Source organism: Aegilops tauschii, chromosome 7, assembly GCF_002575655.3.
Source record: "Aegilops tauschii subsp. strangulata cultivar AL8/78 chromosome 7, Aet v6.0, whole genome shotgun sequence".
Lineage (NCBI taxonomy): Eukaryota > Viridiplantae > Streptophyta > Magnoliopsida > Poales > Poaceae > Aegilops > Aegilops tauschii.
In genome coordinates, this window is record NC_053041.3 from 633833852 (window position 1) to 633853054 (window position 19203).

The window sequence follows — 19203 nt, forward strand, 5'->3', positions numbered from 1 at the left end:
TGTCCGGGATTGGGCTCCGCCGGGCTGGCACTGGGAGGTGCTACCTGGAGGGGCGCGACGCTTGGTGAGGAACCCGGCCTCGGGTCCCGTCGTCAACCCTTATCTCCTTTGGTGGCGTTCGCGTGGGCCACATTCAGTGCAGAGGGAGCTGGCCCCGCCGAAGGTGGTGCGTCGTCGTGTCAGGGAGGAGGACGAGCACGTCCATCGCTACATGGCTGCTATGGATGTCAGGTTCTCCAATACCTGGCAGGTTCTTTGGGCAGATGACCGGAGATATGATCCTGTGATGGTTCCTTGTCTTTGGGTGTCCACCGCCCGCGCCCCAGGAACCGCGAGTGGCCTAGATTCTTCTATAGTATTCGATCTTTATTAGCTACCTAGCCAGTGATGTATTCGAGATTATATATTATTTGAGACGATGTATTCGAGATTATATATTATTCGAGACGATGTATTCGATATTATATATTATTCGAGACGATGTATTCGAGATTATATATTATTCGAGACGATGCATATTATGTACTATATGATTCAGTTTTTCCTTATTGATTGCATCCATGCATTGTAATTTGAATACTAAATTGTTTTATATTTCTTCTGTATTAGTTAAATAAAAGCTATGGCGGACAATACCGGCAGAGAGGGAGAAGAGGCCCTGTTCGAGATCATACGCAGCCCTAGCAGGCTAGATGATCTGAATGAAGCAAATGACGGCTCCCAATATCTGAACAATACCGGGGAGGGTGATGATAAGATATTCGATCTTGACGACCGAGCTGATGAAGTCATGAACTATGATTATGATTATGATGACGTAGACAATGATTATGATGACGAATACAATGTTGATCTTGAAATAACAAAAACTACCGGCGAGGTATATTTATATAAGCAGGCATCTAGTGATAATCACATGTTTTTTATTTGAAGATATATTAACGAATCGATCTTTCTTCTTTCAGCCCTCCGGATCGAGCAAATCTGCTTCTACAGACAGCAGGACAAAGCGCGGCCCGAGCAAAAAGTTGAAGGAGGGTGTAAAGTACAACATCGATTCCATCAAAGCTAGTGGCGAACCCCTCATGCCTAAGAACATTGCGAGCAAGTTCATTCATAAGTGCGGAGTTCTTGTGAAGGACCAACTCCCGATCTCCATTCAAGAATGGAAAGAGCCAAAAACTAAACGCCCAGATGTTACTTGGGTCGACGACAGAGCAAAACAAAAGCTTTGGGAATCTCTGATGGAACATTTCACCCTACCAGATTATTTCACTGATGCAGATGTGCAGAAAGTCAAGGACGCTGCTCTTAAGAAGATGGCAATTGCATTCAACACCCACAAGAAAACTGTATGGGCCCACTACCTCGTTGCAGAAAGGAAGACTCCAGAATTCAAGGGAACACTGGAGAAGCAAAGAGAACACTGGCCCGCTTTCGTGAAATTCAAGGAATCAGAATTATCTAAGGAACGGTCGAGAAAAACAAGGCCAATGCCGCAAAAAAGACGCAGTTCCATAGGCTGGGTCCAGGTGGCTACGCGGTGGCAATGCCTAAGTGGGATAAGTCTGAGCAAGTGATGGAGGATGCAGGGGTCACTCCGGTTACTAGGAGCTGGCCCCCCAGGTGCAGAACTTGGTTCTATGCGCATGGGGGGCGTTGGACCCGAAGACAGGCCTGGTTTCGAAGAAGGCAAGTCTAAAAGGAGCAGAACAAAAGTTACTTGACGCAATAGAAGATGAAAGAAAGGGGGTGTTCACGCCCAACAGAGAGAACGACGAGCTTACGCGCGCCCTGGGAAATCCTGAACAACCGGGAAGAACACGAGGCAAGGGCGTTATTCCCTGGTATGAGGGCTTTTCGGAATGGAACGACGACTACAGGACCCGTGCAAGAAAGAAGATGGAGGAGGAGAAGAAGAGGAAGCTGGAGGAGGAGCAGAGGAAGCAGGACGCGGAACACCTTCAAGGCCTAGAAGCAAGGCACGCGGACTTGGCACTCAAATTCTAGCAGCAGCAGCAGCAGATCGACTCACTTAGCCAGGAAAGGGGGTCTCAGCAGCGGCAGCAGCAAGCGGATGATCATCCAGCATTGGATAGCACCGTCCCATCCATGCCGAGAAGCAGCGTTGGTTCCGCCCCGGGCGACGCACTGCTGGATACATACCCTGTGGATGACATCATAGAGAACACTAACTGTGAGCTACACTTCAAAATGAAGAACATATCCATGAAGGTGGCGAACGCCGTTGCTTTTACAATTACCCCCGAAGAAACCTTCCATTGCGCCCCGATTCCAGCGGGCTATGCTCGTGTCTTGGTTGATGAGGTGGTGGGCCCATATTCGGGGCTAGAGCTTGACATTCATGGAGGTGACGACGAGCAAACACTGGGAGAGGCCATACATCGTTTCATCCTATGGAAAAAGGATTGCATCATCTTTCGAAGTCCACCGACACCGCGTCTGCCGACTCCTCCTCGAAGTCCGCCTCCGTGTCCGTAGACTCCCGCTCCTCCAAGTCCACGAACGCGTGAGCAGACTCCTGCTTCAAGTCCGGCACAGCGTCAGGCCACTCCTCCTGTTTCAAGTCTGACACCGTGTCAGGCCACACCTCCTACTTCAAGTCCGGCACAGCGTCAGGCCACACCTCCTACTTCAAGTCCGACACCGTGTCAGGCCACACCTCCTGCTTCAAATCCGGCACAGCGTCAGGCCACTCCTCCTGCTCAAACTAAGCCACGTCAACCGTCTCCGCCGCCTAAGCAATCGCACAAGAGACACGCCGCAGCTATGGTGCGTAGCGGTACGAGTCGAGGTAGTACAGAAAGTACAGGCGGAGACAAGCGATATAAATATGGTCCAAGCAGCCTCGCTCCTCTTCCTCAGAGGCCTTACGGCATGACCGAGGAGCAAAACGATGCAATTGTGCGGGCCGAAGTGGACGCTCATTTACGACCGAAACCGGCAACGCCGCCGAGGGAGAAAGTGCCTGAGGAAAAGATTGACCACTTCATTCGTATGGCTAGACCACCAGCTCCCAAGCCTGTTGACTCACACTATGAGCGCCAAATCAGGAAGGCACATCGAGCACGACTACAGAAAGAAGCGAGCTCGAGCTCCAGCCAACAAGCAGCTGTCAAAAAATGCGGGAAAACCGTTCCCCAGCTGGGAGAACAGGCGGCGCAATCGACCCCCCGCTTGTTGTGCCAACAACACATGAGAGTACGCGCGCCCAATATTATTGTGGGCAAACCGTTTACGTTCCCGAGCTGGGCGATGTGGTAATAACCGAGGAGCACATAATGCAGGCTGAAATGCTCAAGATCACTGTTGGACAACTCCTCGATATCGAGCCCATGCCTCCGCTTAGAGAGGAGGAAACAAAACGGAAATATGTCCGCGGCGAACCTTTGGTCGAGCCCGAGGAGGTCAAGAACCTCCCAACGAGAATGTATGAATTGCATGATTGGTACATGAAAATTACCAAGATTTCCAATCGAGAGTCCCTCATGGTGCAAGTCGAGGAAGATCATTACTTCCATAAGAAAGCTCTGGCCGTTGAGTATTCAGAACTATTTCAGTTATTCAATCAAGATGCACTCGACAAATCTATCGTCAGTTGTTATTGTCTGTAAGTGATTTCTTTCTGTAATTTAAGTCTCAAGCTAGATCTAGTGCTCATTGATTGATCATTAATTACCTGTAATTATATATCCTCACTATATATTCTTTTCCGTGGTATTATGCAAGATGAAGATGTATGAAATGAAAAAAGCTGGACGCTATGGCATTGGGTTCATTGACCCAAATACCGTTAATGAATACACATGGAAATTAGAATGGTGTAGACAAGATGTAGAGAAATGCATGCTAGAGTTCTTGAAGCGCCTCAATAGCAATGAAGATATACTACTTCCTTACAACTTCGAGTGAGCCACACTGTCTTGTACTACAAATTCTGTTTTTGTTTACTAGCTACATGTTAATAAGTGTATAGGGTTTAGGGTTATAGTTGATTAGTGTTATGCACATGCCCGCTTAATTTATATATGCAAACGTATGCGCATGCAGCTTCCCCTGGATCTTGTTAGACATTAAAGTTTACGAAGGAAAAGTTGAAGTACTGGACTCACTACTTAAAAAAATAGTGACTACAGCATCGTGAAGGGGATAGTCGACAGGTTATTTCAATCATTATTAACTATATCTCGGCCTATTTAGTTCGTCATTTCCTGATCTGAACTATCTTTAATAACTCCTTTATTAATTTTCTTTGCCGGCGGGTAGGGCTTGGGCAAAGTACATCAAGGTGACTCCAGGAAAATGGCGACAATAGCTATGTTGGTATCGACCCAAGGTAAGTAATTAAGTAATACTAGCTAGCTAGCTACCATCTCTTTAATTCTTGTTTCAATACCATTAATTAATTAACATGCTTGATTAATTATTATCTGATTAAATTCTATTGTCGTAAAGGCCCTGAAGCAGGCGCCAGGGACAGAAGTGTGTGCATACTACGTTTGCGAGAACATTCGCATGATGGCGTCCGAAAGGAGCAGATCTGATAGACAGGACTGGGTACGTTTGCCAGAACACTATTCACAAATCTTACATGATTGTCGATATCTAGTCACACAACTAATACACATGCATATTGATCTCCTTCTTAACAGTTCAAAGAGGTGCGGGACAAGCTCCTATCAGAGGAGCGCATACGAGCACTTCAAGAGGAAATAGCGGGATTTTTGCTCGACCAGGTCATAGATCCCAAAGGAGAATACTATTACCCGCTACCGCCCCCATGAACCACTTGTCATCGTGCTCCGAAGGCACCAAGGCAACATGTAGGAGAAATTGTATATATATACATGTGTATGTGTGAATAATTAATGGTGGTTGTGAGACATTCGATTATGTATATATGATCAGTTCTACGAGAAAATCTATTTATATATATGCATAACGTGTACAATATGTAGTATCGTAAAATACCAGCAAACAAAAAAGAATTAAATGGAAAACACAAAATTAATGGAAAAATAAAAATTAAAACCAAAACCCACCCAAACATTTAGTACCGGTTGGTGCTACCAACCGGTACTAATGGTCTACCAGCACCCGGGCCTGGCTCGTGCCACGTGGTGGCACTTTAGCGCCGGTTCGTGCCGAACCGGTACTAAAGGGGGGGGGGGCCTTTAGTCTCCACTTCATAGTGCCGGTTGCAAAACCGGCACTAAAGGCCCTTACGAACCGGTGATAAAGGCATGTTCTGCACTAATGCCTATTCCCTTTTTGTTTCCCTCTTTCCCTCTCTCCTACTCCAGAAAGGAAAGGGGAATCCTACTAGAACTAGGACTCCCCACACTTGGTGCGCCCCCTAGGCCGGCCGCCTCCTCCCTCCCTCGTTTATATACGGGGGAAGGGGGCACCCCAAAGACAACACAAGATCAATTGTCTTAGCCGTGTGCGGTGCCCCCCTCCACAGTTTAACACCTCGGTCATATCGTCGTAGTGCTTAGGCGAAGCCCTGCGCCGGTAAAACTCATCATCACCATCGCCACGCCGTCGTGCCGACAAAACTATCCCTCGTCTTCAACTGGATCAAGAGATCGAGGGACGTCATCGTGCTGAATGTCTGCAGAACACGGAGGTGCCGTATATTCGGTACTTGGATCGGTTGGATCATGAAGACGTTCGACTACATCAACCACGTTACTAAACGCTTCCGCTTTCGGTCTACGAGGGTACGTGGACACACTCTGCCCGCTCGTTGCTATGCTTCTCCTAGATAGATCTTGCATGATCGTAGGAAAATTTTGAGTTACTAGGATAGGTCCACCTACGCTTCCGCCATGGACGCCACCACGACGCCAAACGACGACCTCCACCTACTCGAGTCCATCTCCAAGCAACGGACATAGATCCATACTAGGATAGGTCCGCACCACCGCCGTCGCCCACCGCCCACAAGCGCCACCGAACCCCAAGGTTCTCAAAGCGGCGCGTTCAAGAAGGTAACAGCGCCGTGAGCGCCGCCGCCGCCCAACAAAGTTAGGGCTTTCGCCCGGGAGACCTAGGGAAAGGGGAAGTGATGAGATCAGTCCATACCGACGCCTCCAAGGAGGGGAATAGCGCCCTAGGCGTCGCCGTCGGCACGGCCGGCCATGGCCGGCCAGTGATTTCGTCCGAACTAGATCCCAGCCACAAGCAGCGCCGCCTGTACAGAACCGGAGACCAAGGGAAGTGCGACCCGACCAGGCTGGCCCGCACGCCAAACAGGGGAGGAGGTGAGGCGCTAGATCGCGCGCACCGACCGCCGCAGAATCCGCCGCCAGCCGGCAACGACCACCGGGATCCCGCCGCCCGCGCGGCCAGGACGCCAGATCCACCACCCGCACGGCTGCTCACCAGAGCCTGCCGTGCCTCGCCAAAAGGAGCCGCCGCTCCAGATCCGGGACTCCCCACGCAGAGGCAGGGCAGCCGAGACCCCGCCGCCACCATCCTTGGCGCCCCGGGATTGCCCGGCGGCTGCCTCAGGCGGCGGCGAGGAGGTGGGACGAGGTGGGAAGGGGGCCGAGGCGGCACGGCTAGGGTTCCCCCGCCGCCGCCGGGGGAGGCGACGCGGGGGTCGCGAGAGGGAGGGGGTCACGAGAGGATCAAATTCAGAACGTGAGACTCAGTGAAAGTAGAGGTGATATGAAATGAAAATGGTTGAACTCAGGAAACTGCAGCGCAACGACTGCTTACCCTTACCATGCTCTGTTCAATGGAAGGGTACGTTCAGACTTCCCCATGGTAATCGTGCGTGCAAGAATCCCTTCTAAATTAGAGCTAAATGCATGATTCGCCGTACAGGGCCGCTGGATGACCACCCGTCATCTGGCCCATCGAGGTATGATCGAAGAAACGCCTCTTGTCCGCTCTGCATGACTCAGCCGGAAACCACTCCTCGCCTGCTTGCTCACTGCACATTTTCTGCTGAGATTTGTACACTCGCTCTCACCAAATTTTCAATTCCAATAACCCTTCGCCCTGAAATAAGCATGGTTTGTCTGAAATCCTGGTGGCAAGCTGGCAACCTTGCTTTCTCTACCAGGCTGTCCAAATAAAAGAGGTTAGCAGCAGCCATGATCGTTTGGTGGCGCATTTGGTGTGAGCAGAACAGAAGAACATTTCAAGCGACAAAGAGTTTCCCCAAGAGCTATTCTGAATCTTATTGACGAACACAGCAAGGAGGGTTATACTTGGAGACCGCCTTGATGGTCTTGTTCTCCTAGTTTTTTCTGCTAGCTTGTCACTAGCCTAGGGGCTCTACTCATTGCTCTGTTTCGACGCCTCACATCACACCTGTCTTTCTTTCAGGTCTACATTTAACATGTACACCCTCTATCCCATAATACAAGAGCATTTTTTACACTAGTGTAGTTTTAAAAACTCTCTTATATTATAGGACGGAGGGAGTATTAGACATAAATTTTTCCAAGTGCAAGTCATGTCAAATGTGTAAAAAAACATATTACATACATGCATTTTGGTAGTACGAAGTGGCCAGGTAGAGATGCCAAGGATTTTAGTATTTTGTTTGCCTCTGATGTAATTTTGGTACTCCTCTGTAGATGGAAGGGTACGTTCAGATAAATGCCACCTCTGTAGATGCTCTATCGGACCAATAACAGATCAGCATGAACAGGACTTGACCTAGGGCTGCTACTAGAGTTTTTTATTAAGTCGGCTCTCCTTCCTTAGCGGACGCAATCACGCAACAATTCACTAATCCAAATTAAATCGTCATTAACTAGAGAAGGATTGCCTCAGACTAAGAGTAGCCACCACCACGCATCCATCCAGGTGAGCACCCCGCCCTACAAATTCTCACCCAGCTCCATCCCATTCCTACCCGATCACCATCACCATAGCCCACAGGCAGCACAGTGCACAGATCAATATCTCAGGCAAGAGCTCGGAGTTCGAGTTACCCGCCCCATGGCACGACAGCTCGTAGCCTTTGTTATTGCTCTGGTGTTTTTTTTATTAAAAGAGGGGGTTGTCCCTCCGATTTCATTAACGAAACCAACGGCAAAGTAGAGGTTCACAGCATCATCAGTCTTCCTAGGGCATACATAAATCCAAAAGCCAGCAAAACGAAAGATTACAAGCAACTGACAGCAAGGCAAAACAAGCCACAAAGGAAAGAAACCACTACAAGCTGCCTAGTCGCCGGCAGCTCCCAGTCTTCTCATCCCAGGCCTCCACCCTTGCGACGCCTTTTGTAAACTTTACTTGCCACCCGCTCTATTATTTTTGCTCCCAGCATCAGCATTTTTCCCCCTGGGTTTATTTTTCTGCAAAATAGACCAGTCAATAATCCAGTTGCATATCTTCCTGACAATAGTCATAGGGTCATTTAGATTTTTTTGATCTAAAAATCACATCATTCCTGCACTTCCAGATGGACCAAAACATTGCAGACATCCCCACAATCACTAGATGTCTTTGTGTTTGCTGGAATGTTTTGATCCAAGTTGTCAAACAATTATTTAGGTTCTGTGGAATATTTCTAAGATCAAAAGAACATTTAACCAGGCTCCACATCAATTTACCTGCAGAACAAGAGAAAAACAAGTGATCAATTGATTCATCTTTCCCACAAAAGACACAGATTTTACTTCCTTTCCAACCTCTTCTGGCCAGGTTATCCTTAGTTAATATACTTTTCCTAGCCAGAAGCCAAAGAAACATTTTGATTTTGGCAGGGGTTTTGATTTTCCAGAGGAATTTATGTGGAAAACCAACATCAGTTTTAATGAGAAAATCATAGAGAGATTTCACCAAAAAAATTCTATCTTTAGTTAACATCCACATTGGTTGGTCTTTGCCCCCAAACATTCTAACTTCCTCACATCTCATTTTCAGACTGCCCCATAGGTCAAAAAAATCTCCCATGAGGGTACGTCTAAATTTGAATCCTCCCCATCCTTTTTGGATGGCTTCAGCCACAGAAATGTTGTGGTCAAAGCTGATGTTATATAGTCTGGGATAGGCTTCTTTAAGAGGTTTGGAGCCCACCCACCAATCTTCCCACAATCTAGTGTTCTCACCGTCCCCTAATCTTTTTTCACATGTTGGAAGTATATTTTCTTTACTCCTAACAGAGCCCCCCAGAATTGAGAATCTCCAGTTTTTCTCTCAATACCAGACAAGCATTTGCCCTTTACATATTGATTTTTAATGATATCAACCCACATACCATTTTCAGTTTCCATTTTCCAAAGCCACTTGGCTAAAAGTGCTTTGTTCACGATCTCAAGGTTCAGAATCCCCAGCCCCCTCCCCCCTTGTTCTTTTGGAAGGCAAAATGTCTTCCAATTAACTAGGTGATATTTTTTATCTTCATTTTCCTGCCAGACCAATCCGGCTCTATAAAAGTCAACTTTCTTTCTAGGTCCAGCTGGAAGAGGGTAGAATGACATCATAAACAATGGAATATTTGTCAGGCATGCTTGTACCAGGGTCACTCTACATGCCATATTCAGTAATCTCCCTTGCCAACAAGCACACCTTTTTTCACTCTTCTCAGTAACAACTTTCCAAGCTTTATTGCCCAGTTTTATATTGGACACAGGAAAGCCCAAATATTTGAAAGGAATTTTCCCTATTTCACAAGTGAATATTCCTTGGTATTTGTCAGCTTTTTTGGCTGCTTCTCCGAGTAAGAACAGTTCACTTTTATGAAAATTAATACTAAGCCCAGACATTTGTTCAAAAGCTGTCAAGATGAATTAAAATTTTTTGGCACTGTTTTCATCATCTTGCAATAGGAATATGGTGTCATCTGCATATTGTAGCATGTTGACACCACCATTCCCCATTTCCTGCAGCACTCCTTTAACAAATCCCTCATTCTTAGCTCTATCCAGAATAGTGGCTAGGGCATCTACAACAATATCAAACAGTAATGGGGAAAGAGAGTCCCCTTGCCTTAAGCCTTCGTGAGTTCTGAAATATGGTCCAAATGTGTCATTGACTTTAATAGACACATGTCCCCTTATCATAGTGTGCATCACTAGGTCAAACCACTTCTCAGGTAAATTATTAAGTTCCATCATTTTATATACATAGGGCCACTTGATTTTATCATATGCTTTTTCAAAATCAACTTTGAAGAGTATAGCACTCTGCTTCTTTTCATGTATAGTGTTCAAAGCTTCACGTAGGACTACCACCCCCTCCATAATGTATCTCCCCTTGATAATGGCTGTCTGAGTGGGTGAGATGATAGGTGAAACCACTCTACTCAATATATTCATCAGTACTTTGGTTACAATTTTGAAACTCACATTCAGTAAACAGATTGGTCTATACTTTTGGATTTGTTTGGCATCTTTGACTTTTGGGATTAAAGTGATTATCCCATAGTTTAGTCTTTTTATGTCCAGTGTACCAGAATGAAATTCATCCAATTAACTCTTGAGATCCCATTTGACAACATCCCAAAAGTGTGGGTAGAAGTCAGCAGGCAGGCCATCAGGCCCAGGACTTTTATTTTTTTTCCATACCAAAAACCACATCATGGAGTTCCTTCATAGAGAAGGGCTCAATCAGTTGATCAGCTTGCTCCTGACTAATCCCTGGAGCATACTGGATCCCCAAGTTAATAGTGGAGGCATCCGGTTCCCCAAAGAGGTTTTTGTAAAATTATGTAATGTATTTAACCAAGTTTTCATTCCCTTCTATGATCCCTTCATCTCGTTCTAATGAAAGTATAACGTTCTTCCTTTTTCTGCCGTTGGCCTTTGCATGATAATAGTTGGGGTTATTATCTCCATCTTTGATTTCCCTGTCTTTTATCTCTGTAGCCATTTCATCTCTTCTTGTTTAAGCAGGTTTTGAAGTTGGGCCCTTAATCTTTTTTGTTCCTCTCTATCATTAGAGTGTAGACCAAATTTTTCAGCATTTTTGTCAATCATATCTAGGTCATTAAGGATTTGCTTTTTAGTTTTTCTATACCAAGAATCATAATTGAGAATCCACCCCTTCACCTTTTTTCTGAAGGTTCTTAATTTTTGTTGCCATCTTTCCAGACAGTCTACATAAAAGTGTCCATTCCAAATCTAAATGACATAATCTTTGAAACCTTCTTTTAACATCCATGCATTTTCAAATCTAAAAAGAGGATTACTATTTCTTACATCTCCAGTATTTAAGATCAGAGGAGTATGATCAGGAATCTCTCTCTCCAGAGACTGAACAACACTAAGAGGATAATGTTCCTCCCAATCTTGGCAAATTAAGATTCTACCTTGTTTTTCATAAGTAGGGCCATATAGATTATTGGCCCATGTATATTGTCTACCATTTAAGGGAAGTTCTCTCAATCCAGCATGCTCAATAATAGCATTAAAAACAAAACTCCAGTGGTTATCACCACTGGGTTTATTTTTCTGACTGCTATTTCTGATAATGTTGAAATCACCCCCGAATTACACAGGCATAGAGTTATTCTTCTGGTACATTCTGGATAATTCTGCTAAGAAGGCAGCTTTCCCAGTTTTTTGAGCATCTCCATATATTACCACCAAGTTCCAATCAAACTTACCTTTCTTGTCAAAAACCAGTAAACTAACAAAATATTCCCCAATTTCCTCATTTATAGTATCAAAAGTATCACCATTGACACCCACTAGGATCCCCCTGATCTTCCTCTAGGTGGGGCCCATGTCCAAATGAAATTTATCCCTCCACATAGATTATGGAGTTCATTTTTGGAGAATTAATAGTTTCTTGAATACCAACAAAATCTAGTTTCTTATTGCTAATAAGATCTCTAATAAAACTTCTTTTAATATCAGGACCTATTCCTCTCACATTCCAAAACATGCCAATCATGTTGAAATCAGAATATAATTAGATATTAACTTTCTTTTTCTTCCTCCTATTGTGTCCCCCTATTTTAACAGTTGACTTCCCACAGGATAATCCTGGTGAGCCAGAGCTGTTTTTTTACCACTTGTAAATATGCTCTTTAGATGAGTGTCGTAATCGATCTCCAAAGCATAATCAGAGTGGTCATCATCAAAACATAAATCTTTAAGATCATTATCCCCAACATCAATTAGTTCTATATTATTATCAGTTTTAGAAACAACCTCCTTGTTCATCGTTTTGATTATAAAAATCTTGTCTACTTTGTTCCATGTTTCTGAATAGTACATCCCAAATCAAACCCCACCTTATTAGCCATAAACAACAATGAAGAATTATCATGAAAGGTTTCAAATGAGTTACCATAATTGTCTTTTGCAGCAGTTCTCTCTTTAGTCACCTCCTCAATCTTTGCATCTTTTTAGTCCACCAACCTGTCACATCTCCTCAGGGCTTCTTCTGAAGTGTTATCATTTTCTTTTTCTTCACCTTCTCCCCTAGATTTCATCCCCAGCTTGGTCCCAAAGGAGACTAACTCTTGGCTGGCATTGTAGTCAACAGGTTCTAGATAAGTATCATTGCCCTCTTCCTGCTTATTGTTGTCAGTTCCTTTTAACTCATTGCCAGTGATCTCCTCCAATTCTCTCTCCCTAGCTTCCCAGAATTCAATCTTGCTTACACAAGTATCTAGCATATCCTGTTGTTTGCTCACCACCTCCAGCAGGTGTTTTCTCTCTTTTTCCAACTCAGCAATCTTCACCTCTTCCTTAGCTCTTAAGGCATTCTGCCTAGCCCTCTCTTCTTCCATCTCCTCCAGTTTTAGAAAGACTTTTCCAAGATCAGCTTCAAAAATTTCCCTGACTTCCATCTCTCTGATGTGATCTCTCTGCATAGCTTTCATTTCCTCTGCACTTTTCCTCATTTCCTCATATTCGCTGATATTCAAACTGCCCAAGCTGATAATTTCTTTTGTTCCATCCAACTGGTTGTGTGATCCTTTGTGTCTCTTCCTCATCTCCTCTTCCAAATTTCTCATTTCCTCATTTTCAAAACCATGCTTCTTTTGCTCACCATACCATCCCATTTCAACCACCATTTCCAGTTCTGGTCTCACCCTATATATCATCAGATTTTTGGCAGTGATCTCAGTGTATGCTGGAATTTTCTCATGATCTCTCACTCCCACTTTTGCCCTGATCTTGTCTTGAGTTATGGTATTCATGTCAATCTCCAATACTGATCCAAAGGTAGCAGCAACTTCACACATACCAAAAAAGTGTCTGAAACATTCAGGTACCTTATCAAACTTGACCCACACAGTGTGAAGCTTCCCTATGGCCTGTGTGTCAAAGCCCCAGTTACTGACATTGATGATAGCCCCAGAACCTAACAAATCGAAGTCTTTGCACTGGATTAGCTCCACCAATCTCCCTTTGCTTGGAAACCTAACTAGAAAGGAATTCTCACTCTGTCTTCTGTATCTCCATTGCCAATTCCAATTAAACATGTAGTGCATTATGTCAATTAACCGAGTCTCATTCACCTCTCCTGAAACCACAATCACTAGTGCCATGGGGTTGGGATTTTCAACATCCAGCACCTCCTTAGAACTTTGAACTAGCAGCACCCCCAACCCTTTTGCAGCATAGCCAACAAACTTAGGAACTGGTTTAATCTGTTTTAGACAATTACAGTCATCAGTAATGTGGTTCTTTTTTCCACAAATCAGACAGTGCCCCAGCATGCAATCCTTAGTGGCATGGCCAGTGTTCTTGCACTTGTTGCATATGTTGTTTGTATTTCCTCTCACTGCCATTCTTCCTCTATCCACAGCATTTCTTGGATCAAAATTATCTCTGTCTTGCCCACTTCTCTGAAAATTATCCCCTCTGTTGGTAAAATTGCTTTGGTGACCTCTCACTCCTGTAGCCACATTAGCCTCTCCTCTCCCAACTGGATCAACTCTTCTCTATTGAAATCCACCATCGATCCGGGTGTGAGAGCTATTCCCCTCACCGTTGTTCTTTCCATCTCCACCTACGGCCCTAGAGTTTTGAGCAAGTTGAGCCAGCTGGGTGGTCAGTCATACCTGCTGTTGAGCCAGATCCACCCCACCAGGCAGCTGGTTCATCCCCTCCATCTGATTTTCTTTGGGATAAGATCTGGCCACCTCATCTTTAGCCATCTTGGCCTTTTCCTTATCTGCATCTGTCAAATCCTTAGAATCTTGCCTGTTGATGGGATTTCTGGAGTTGCTTGCCTCAAGAATTTGGTCAGCTCTCTCCTTATCATAGGATTTGCGGGTGTAGATTTCTCCCCCTTCCTCTCGCTTCTTCAGCTACCATCCCTCTCTCCCCCTCCCCCTCCAGATGTACCAAACCCTCTGTTCATTTGGTGTTCTCTCTCTGGCGGCACCTCTACAAACCATAATTTTGGTCCTTCCTTATCTTTCTCGTCCTCTGGAAGGGGTGGGTTGGTATATATATGTTGAGAAGAGCTGGATGGCCCACTGGGCCTCTCCGCATCTCCCCCAAAATAGGAACTCTCAGCTCTCCCTGTTGGGCCTGGGTCAAGAGCCCAGTCCTCAACCTTCCCATCACCAATTTCTTTTTTTCCTGAATAGCGCACATTCCCCCCTGGTTTATTGCTATGTATATCAGCTTTAACCATACAATTATCTATCCAGAAATTCTAGATCCAACCCAGTCTCCGACCAATAATCTGAGATGGGTATTATCGAATTCATCCTAGCTTTAACCTCTTCTCCCCTCATAGTATATATCTGTCATTCATAGCCTCATTGGCTTTTTTTCATTTCTCACCAGAGCATCAACATAAAGTTTATTTCTATTTATGATTTTATTTGTTTTGTCTCTCATAGTATTCTTAGCATCATTCCTTCGATTCCCCCCCTCTCCACTGTGCACCACACTAGTCTGAATGACATCTTCAGAAAAGGCGTGCAAATATTTAACAGGATTCCCACAAATCGTACCTGGTTCATCTGATGAGCACCCGTATTCCTCATTAGACTCCTCCCCAGCCAGCAACCAGAAGCGGTTGCCGGCAAGGGAGCAGCCTAGTCCTCCGCCGGGCGGGAGGCGAGGTCGCGGATGCGCAGGGATCGACGGAGGAGGCGAGGAGACCTGCGTGGCAGCTCTGTGACAACTATCTTTCCCCTGCGCTTCGGGATCTCCCGTTCCTCGACCCCCCCCCCTGTATCTGCATCGTCAGATTCCTGCTCCCCTTCCTCCTCACTGGATTTGATCTGGATTGGAATCCAGCGACTCCCCGACGCCGGAATCGCCATGACGCCGCCCACCACCATCTCTTCCGGGCCCGTGGGGAAGCTGTGGCACGAGCGAAACACCCACCACTTCCCCTTCTGCTCCAGATCCTTGCCCTCTGTCTCTTCCATCGCCCACACCAGCGCAACCAGTGAGCTCACCGGACCATTTTACGGCGTGGTGAAGCCGTTGGGGGTGAGCCTCATGTCCTCCTCTACCGTCAGGTTCCTGAACACTTTCTTCGCTGCACGGCGCATCTCCTTTCGAGACGAGAACCAGGATACTATCTCCTTGGCCTTCTCCATCTTCTCCTCGTCTCCGTTGGCCAATTCGACGATGGATCTCTCCATCCCCAATCTCCAATCCGCCATCTCTCACCTTGCTCGCCTTTTGCTTCGCTGGATCTGGTGATTTTGGGTGGGGTGGTTTGTGGAGGCAAGTCTCAAGTGCGTCGGCCCAACCCCGGGGTGAGGGGATTTCTCCACCTTCCCCCCGCATTCATGGCGGCCGCACGCCTCGAATTCCCCCCCCCCCCCCCCCGTGTACCACCGCATCCACCACCAAGTCGTGCCCAACATGTGCCACATGACACGGGAAATCGAGAACACGATGTACCGCAATCCTCTCGCCATGCCGGAGACCACGGCTGTCCACCACCCGCTCGGTGTCGTCCAACAACAGCGCCCTTCTCCCCAACTCGACAATGGCGCCCTTTCTGTACGGAAGTAAGCATGCTACCGACAACCGCGGTCTGTACAAGGCAGGCCATCTTCTCTACTCCGGCGAGGGTGGCCCCGGCAGGTCGCCGGCGAACCCGTCACCGTCAAGCCCCGCAAACGGGAGACTCTCCACGTCGTAGGGAACAATTCTGACCAGGTGTGACGGGAATCAGACCAACTGACCTGTCTCGAGGTCGTCGTCGGCGCGCCACCGCAGGTCATCCACCGTCCCGCCGTCGGGGGCGAGGAGGATCAGCCGGCGCGATAGCCGGAGGAGAGCTCCTGGCCGGAAATCCAGTCGCGATCCCCCCAGATCTGGCACGAACTCGCACCTGAAGTGCGTGTCGCTCTCGAGCCGTGCATCGCACGCCATCCGAGAGCCGTGCTCTGGTGGTAGCCGTGTGCGCAGTCATCCTCGCCGGTGCTGCTGCTCAGGCGACTTTGCCACCCAGTCGGCGGCTGCCCAAGAACTTTAAGGTGGTGACTCCCGGGGAACAGGTGCTGTCGTGCCCGGACACAGCCGGGAAGAAGGGGTGCAAGTCCAAGTGCGACAAGCGGTGCTCGGACAGCTGCATCGTCATGTGCCCCAGCTGCAAGACCTTCTGCATTAAGTACTTTCTCAAATGGAAATGATGTTGCATACACTTACGTTTGTACTAATTCTGATTTTTTTTTTGGCTCCCTCAAGTGTGTGACTTCTATCCGGGCATCTCATGTGGTGACCCGCGATTCACTGGTGGCGACGGGAACACCTTCTACTTCCATGGCAAGAAGGACCGGGACTTTTGCATCATCTCTGACACCAACCTCCACATAACCGCACACTTCATTGGCAAGCACAAACCCACCATGAGCCGTGACTTCACCTGGATATAGGCCCTCGGCATCCGCTTCACCGAGCACCGCATCTTCATAGGCGCCAAGAAGACCTCAAAGTGGAGCAATATGGTCGATCGCTTGGAGATGGCATTTGATGGCGAGCCCATTGACATCCCAACCGTGCTCGGTGCATGGTGGGAGTGCACGGTGATGACAGGGGTAACGGCCACAAGGATCGCCCCGACCAATAGTTTGAGAGTGCAGCTCAATGGAGTGTTTGACATCATGGCGACTGTGGTGACAATGACAGAGCACGACTCACGTATCCACAAATATAGGGTGGCGGAGGATGACAACCTTGCACACCTCGACATTGGTTTTAAATTCTACAACCTCACTGGTAGTCTCCATGGCGTGCTCAGCCAAACCTACCGATCCAACTACGTCAACAAGCTCACAGTAAGCACCAACATGCCGGTCATGAGTGGTGGACACAACTACATCTCCTCCGACATATTTGGCACCGACTGTGCCGTCGCCAGGTTCCGCCGCCACACCGACATCTCCATGCTCACATCCACTACCAGTACAATAAGCCAGCATGGACCAAGCCAGTAATAAAGCATTTGAAGACATATTACACTTGGAGTATTTTTAATAGATTAATTATTTGCATGGGAAAAAGAAGGAAGAAGGGGAAACATGTGTGCAATGGCTATTAAAAATGTGACAAAAAATGAATCAATTGAAACTGTCTCACATTAAAGTATTACATATTAGTATATTAACTTGACGAAACAAAAAGTGGTGCCAGGAAGGGTAAGGGCATCTCCAACGCCACCCCTACAATGGACACACTATTAGTCCGCCAACCGGTCCAGACCAGTCCGTAGACACTTATATGAAAGCCGGCCATTCAACAATGTCTCCTAAACGTCCGTTCAAATAATTATATAAAAGAGCACAATTCATACATAAATAACATCAAAATATACCTAGTACAACAATAGTTCAAATGTAAATATCACATCCATGATAACCGGATGCTGAACAAGTTTTTGAAATCATGGATTCCAAATTCAGCGATGCACAAGTCAGAATCAGCATATGTTGTCACATGCATTCCTTGAGCTTCATCCTACAATGTATGAGCGTAAACGGCGTTGCCCTTGGTCCATGGTACATCAAGTTGCAACAATGTGTGAAGCAATGAATTGACCAACATGTAGAACAACAAGAAGCAAAACTTACATCTTCATGGTTGACGAGTCCGATGACCACATAGTCTCCACTCCTGCAATCACACCGCAAAACTTCATGACGAAGTTGGAGATGGTTCTCACCGATGCGCTAGTGACTTTGCATTGGCGGTCATGGATCATGTGCAAGTCATAGGGCATGAAGTTCTTTTGCTCATGAACGGAGCATGCACGTTTTGCCAAAAGATCGAGCCTCCTCTGCTCATCCTACAAAGTCTGCATATACGACCTTCAACGCATCGCATAACAACTCATCCTCCATCAATGAGTAACCTACGATTGTTTTACTGTAAAAAACAACAAGAAGGTAAAAAAACTTCAATGTCATTTGACCGAACACCTAGTAGACGTGGTGTCCACCATGGATGGCATTGGCAGGGGCCGGAGGGTACCTGGCTGCTGACAGATCTTGAGTGGATGAAGGCACACTCCAAGGCGGGTAGGTATGCGCACTAGTAGAAAACAAGGCTTTGGTTGGGGCCTGGCCAGCCCATTAGTCCCGGTTCAGTCACAAACCGGGACCCATGGGGGGATACGTCCCGGTTCGTGCGCCCAGGGGGCCGGCCGGGCCTCGTGGGGCATCTATCCTGGTTCGTCTGGACCCATTTGTCCCGGTTCCTGGCACGAACTGGGACCAATAGTCCTCGCTCATGGCCCACAGCCAGTGGTCCCGGTTCGTGGCTGGAACCGGGACAGAAGGGGAGCCTTTAGTCCCGGTTCCTGCCACGAACCGGGACCAATGAATTGCCTATACCTATGCCATCGCTGCAACAGAGCAGTCCACACTGCTCTGTTTTTTCTGGCCGGGGAGGGGAGAGCTTTGTGCACTAGTAGAAAAAGGGCCTTTTGTCCCGGTTCATAAGGGCCTTTAGTCCCGGTTCTGGAACCGGGACTAAAGGGTCGGTACTAAAGGCCCCCCATTTAGTCCCGGTTCTTACACCAACCGGGACTAAAGGCCCTCCACGTGGCTGCTGCCTGGAGGTCCACCTTTAGTCCCTGTTGGTGGAAATTTTATGATTTTTTTTGAATTTTTTTCCGATTTTCAAATTTCTGAATTATTTTAACCTCTAATCTCTAATCACCCCTCATCACTGCTCAATTTAACCTCTAATCTCTAATCACCCCTCATCATTCCAAATCATCTAACTTCTCGGACGGTCACCCATCCTCTCACTACCCCAGCCTGAGCACGCTTAA

General features: G+C 46.9%; 1 pseudogene; it reads left to right on the top strand.

Annotated features, from left to right (window-relative positions):
- Positions 1 to 7983: 7983 nt before the first annotated feature.
- On the top strand, positions 7984 to 17365 carry LOC109782471 (uncharacterized; annotated as a pseudogene).
- Positions 17366 to 19203: the final 1838 nt, after the last annotated feature.